The sequence below is a fragment of the Bidens hawaiensis genome, unplaced genomic scaffold (assembly GCF_021521415.1).
Source record: "Bidens hawaiensis isolate Kalapana, Puna unplaced genomic scaffold, B.hawaiensis_p1.1 tig00038189_1, whole genome shotgun sequence".
NCBI lineage: Eukaryota > Viridiplantae > Streptophyta > Magnoliopsida > Asterales > Asteraceae > Bidens > Bidens hawaiensis.
In genome coordinates, this window is record NW_027496706.1 from 62,120 (window position 1) to 67,817 (window position 5,698).

Sequence of the window (5,698 nt, forward strand, 5' to 3'; positions counted from 1 at the left end):
TTGGTGAAATTAACTTTTCCAAGCAAGGTTTGCTAAATGTGCTTTATCGAGCAAGGTTTTAAATGGGAAGATATTTACTTGGATATTTTAACTGTTTGACAGCTATTAGTCACTAAATGACAAAATTCATTTAAAACCCACTTTCAAAAATGTACAAAAAAGGGAGTTAAAGAAAGTTCTTACACTTTTCACTTCTCACTCTCCTTCCACTATTGTATTATTGCTCTCGTTCCAGAAACTCAATCAATTTATCTTACATCCTAACCCTAATTAACCAGCCCTCATATTCCGACTCGGTAAGCATCAATTGATTGTTTTCCTATAGTGATTATATGGATTTGGGCAATTAATTTTTATGATTAACTAACTCTCTATTCTTATTTGTAGGTTATTAATTTGTCGAAGCACAGATATGACGGACGAACCGACATATCCGTTTGAGCAAAAACACAATATGTGCGCTCTATTACAAGTAACTCCAGACAATGAGGAAGTGGCACACATGATTAGATGGCTTCAGAGATCTAATCTATTCTCCTTGACTGAGTGCCCCGTGATTTACAGAAATCACCACTTGGACTACTGGCGCTCTGCCGTACTTTATGATGATCAAAATTGCAGGAGATTAGAAGCCACTGTGGCTAATCATGAGATAAGGATCGCTGAAAGAGTGATTCGAGCAAATTTGCAATTACAAGATGATTATCATAACCCTATCCACTTCACTACTGAGCACTTACTGAAGATTTTTCAAGAAACGATGGGTAATCAAGGAAATGTCCATGAACGACAATTTCAGAAGGGCATGTTTCCAAACCTTGATCGGTTTTTGATTCATCATATCATTCAGGGCTATGCCCCTCGGAAAGGCTTGTGGACCCTTATGAGCCGTGATTTGGCGAATGCAACCGTTGCTGTTGTATATGATATACCATTCAATTTCTCAAGGATGATATTTGAAGAGATGGTAAGCATCTTGAGGAAGCCAAACAGAGAAAAATTCTTAGCTTACCCAAGATTTCTTCAAATTATATTTAACCGTGCTCTTCAAGATTTACCTACAATAGAAACAACTCATGTGCTGCAGAATCCAAATGTTTACAAGAGGATTGAAAGCTGTCTAGCACAAGCCGATTCAATCCAAGAGTTGAGTTTGTTATTCTGCCATGGTTACTTAATCATGATGTGGCTATTATGCGTGTTCCAGAGTTAACTTCTTAGGAGGATGAGGAGATTGATGATGATTCTAATGACAACAATGATGGAGGAGAAGGAGGAGTTGAAGTAATTGTTGTTGGTGATGAGGAAGCACAGGATCAAGGGGAGAACTTACCCTTACCTACACCACCGGCCACACCACTACCCACACCACCATCCACACCACCTTCACCACCATTACAACTTGAAACATCTACCCAATTCCCACCCATCCAAACACCATCTACCCATACCCAGAGCCAACCTCAAACCCATGACATACTTATTAACCAACCCCTATCCCAAACCCAAACCCAAACCCTAATCCAAGACCTAAGCCAATCCATCCATGAACCATACATTCCACAAACTGTTTCAACCCATCTAATTAACTTTCCAAACACACCATACCAATCCCCTACCCATACTCAGACCTTACACCAATTCAAACAACCAACATTTGCATTTGTCCATACCTATTCCCCTCCACAACAAACCCTTAACCCCTTACCATCTACCAGTACAAATATTTTTGAAACCCAAGCCCACCTATTGAACCAACCCAAACCCACAACAATATCCCTGATTCATTTTCTGACTCACCATCCCATACCCCTCCCCATGGATCTTATTTGTGAAAATTAAGAGTTGAGAGGAAGAAATGACAAATTGGTGAAGGAGAATGAAGAGTTGAAAGAACAGTTGGCCCAAGCCTTAAAGAAAATTCAAACCTTGGAGGCTGAGGTTGAGAAGACCTCAGCTATACCAAAACAGGGGGAGAATATTCATGTAGCCAGTACTGTTGTTTATGAGGAGATGGAGGTGAATGTTGAAGATGCTTTGAAACATTGTTAAATGTTTATGGTGAGAGTGATGATGAGAGTGAAGGAAGAGGTTTTGATGATGATGGTTATGAAGGTGACAAGTCTGATATTGGAGAGAAAGATTATGATGCAGAGGATGTTTTGAAAAAGATGAATGTTGATAAAGAGAATGTTGAGAAGGAAGCAGATGTGGAGATGGAGGTTGATCAGACTATGCAAACTGAGGAGATTGAAAACACCGAAACCTCCAAGAAGGCTTTTGAGGAGGATAATGAGATGAGAAAGTTAATGGATGACATTGAAAATTTCCCTAATGAATCAAAGGAAGAAAGAAGAAGGAAGGAAAAAGGGAAAGCCATTGCTGAATTAGATGATGATGTACTTGTTGATACACAGGGTAATACTGATAAAGATATCTTAGATGAAGATGAGATTGCTGAACAAGCTGCTAAGAGGCAAGCTGATATTATACTTGAAACACTGGAAAGGGAAAGAATTGCCCAATCTATGACTGCTGAGGAATTTGGTGAGCAGGAAATATTACTTGAACAGGCTCACATTGCAAAAACTTTGAATGAAGAGGAGGAGCCTGAACAATACGTAATTGAAGGTTTAATCAAACTTAGGCAAGTGAAGGAGGTAGATAATACCTTAGCCCTTGTCATAAGTAATCTGAAGAAGGCTGAAGCTGAGAAAACCACCTCAACCACTGCTGAAAAGGCTCAACCTGAAGCTGAAAATGAAACCACTGCTGAAAATATGAATGAATCAAATATGCAGTTGGATCCTGAAGTTGTTAGTGAATCAATAGCTATAATTTGCTCAAGAATATGGGTTAAACAGGTTGAAAAAGACATTGAAGAAAATCTTGATGAGTGGAGCTATGATGATGAGCCAAAAAAGAAGTTTGGAAAAATATATACAAGAAAGAGAAAGATTGATGAAAAAACTTAGGATGGTGAAGATCAATCAAAGAAAACGGCTAAAATGTCTTATGAACCTGAGTATATTGTAGAAAGTCCAAAGGACGATGAAAGTCCTTTACAAGTTGTTCCATTAAGAAGTTTTATTCCAGATGTTGAACCAGATCTTAATGAACCAAGGATAGAAGCATTGGATGATTCAACTGAGGAAGATGATGACAATGATGATGATAATAATGCTGATAGTAAAGCTGAAACTGTTGAAACTATTGTCTCCCCGCAAATTGATATAAATGATGAACAAAGGGGGAACATAAAACAAAGTTAGGATAATGCACGGAGAAACCATACTTTAATTACCAGTTTGATAAGACATGGGTACAAGTTTGAAAATTGGCTCATTTGACTGATGAGGAGTTGCAAAAATTGGTGGATAAAGAGAGTGAAGAGATAAAGAATAAGATGGAGAAGAAAAATAGAGATTCAATGAGATAAAGAAGTTTTTTGAAATTACATGGTCTGTCTGATAAAGACTTGATAACGATGAAGTTTGATGATTTGGAAAGACATTATCATATGAATATTGAAACAACAGAGAGAGAGTGGAAGAAAGAAAGATTGGCAAGGGAAACAAAGCAGACTGAAAAGATTAATGAACTGATGAAGAGATACGGAGGGAAGTGCAAGTACCTGATTGATAAAGGTATGTCATTGGAGTTGGTGGATAGCCTGTCAAAAGAAAAAGTTGAATCCCATTTCAGGAAATTATCTATGAAAGATCAACCAGTCAAATATTCTAAAAGACCAAGACCTGTGACATTGGCTGAGAAGAATAAGGCTGAAAAGAAAAGGAGATGGGGGGATGAACAACTGAATCTACTGAATAGATTGATGGAGGCTAGGGGAAGACTAAATGAAATACAAGGGATAATCAGGTTTGAAAAGTTGAATCTATACATGTCTGAGCTTGAGAAGGATGATCAAGAAAGAGACCAACCTTCAAAGACTGCCAACGTCCCTGTCATTGTGAAAGTGAAGCCTGAACCAGATGAAGATAGAGATCCATGGGATGATGAAGAAAGATCAAGACACTAAAAGGGATAATGATGAACAAAGGCATGAATGAGAATGTGTTTGATCTGCTTGGAAAAGCTCAATTAAAGCAGTTATTCTATGAAGAGAAGGCTGAATGGGAAAAACTTGAAGCAGAACAGAGGAATCCCAGAAACTTTCAAGTTGGACCAGGTGGAGTAATATTTGTACCTGCTGGTCAACTTGGTGATGAAAGGGTGTTGAATATGATTGACAGACTAACCAGAGAAGGAGGTGAAAACATTCTAGATCTGATGAATATGCTAGCAGAGATCAATCTCCATGTATATGAAGAAAATTTGGAGAGTTGAGGGCCACAAAACCCAAAAAGGCAGTTCCTTCTAGGCCCTCAGCCTCAAGAGCACAGATTCCTACCACCAGAGCAGCTCAACAAAGACAAAATAGGCCACCAACTGATGTGGACCTACCCAAGAAGCTTTTCTATGATTCTGTGTCTCAAATATTGAAAGTAGTAATGAAGAGTGGAGAATTAAGGGATATAATTTTTAAAGATGATTTTGTAAAGTTCAAAAGGGAACAGCTAGAAGAGATGGCAAACCTGGATTTGTTTGATTATCACTATAGCCACCGGTTTGCAGGTAGGCAGCAGAATGAGTTGTCTAAACATCTCAAAAATGAGGCAAGGATGGGATTCCCTTTGTTGAATAATAAGAAAAAGTGGTGATTATCTGAGTATTAGAAGACCAAAGAGGCAAGAGATTGAGTGATATTAGACATGTTGAATTCGAATACCTATCAAAGGTGAGAAACAAAGATCCTCTAGCAAATCTGATGATCTGTATAAGCATGAGAAGCAGAATGACAAGGCCCAACCATGAAGTCCAGAGTAATGGTAGGATTGCTAGAATTGACTATAATGAAAATGATGACTCCTACATTCACAGAAATTCAAATGGACTTGCATTGGGCATTATTTGACATGATGAAGATATGACATTCCTTCATGATGATGATCTGAGAGATATAATGAACTGGACACTTCATGTCAATCATCCTCATCAACATCAACTGCTTATGTTCAAGGAAAGAGAAGGATCTGTGAGAGTGGGAAGAAATCAAGCAGCCTTAAGCTCCAGAAGATAGAGACTATATTTTTAGCTTAGGTTTTGCTTTATAATGTCCACTGGACAGAATTCCCACTTGTAATATTTTGATTTTGATATGTAATTTGATTTTGAAATTTGATGTGTATTTTTGGCTAAGTGTATGTAACAGTAAGAGGTGTTTTCGTAGAGTTGAGGATGTTCCAATCTAGGGGAGATTGTTGGGATGAGAAAATACTTAAGGAAGATTGAAATCTTCTTAACCTCTCTCATATTGGCTAAGTATGGACACCGAGCACACTTGGACCTCCAATCAAGCTTTTTACTTAACCTAGCAAGGTATTTGCCTTTCGGGCAAGGTTATCTTCTTGAAGTCTTCTTAAGTGTTAATCAGAGAAGGGTCACTTTGTCTAGCAAAGGTGATCTTCAAGTCGAGCATGATTTGCTTACCAGCAAACTCTTGACTAAACCAAGCTAATGAAGCCAAGTACTTTGGAATATCTAGCAAGGTTTAATTAATAAACAGTGGTCTGAGCATGCTTGAAGAAAGTTGATCAAGAATTATTCTAAGGACTTTCTCTAGCAAGGTTCAACTTCG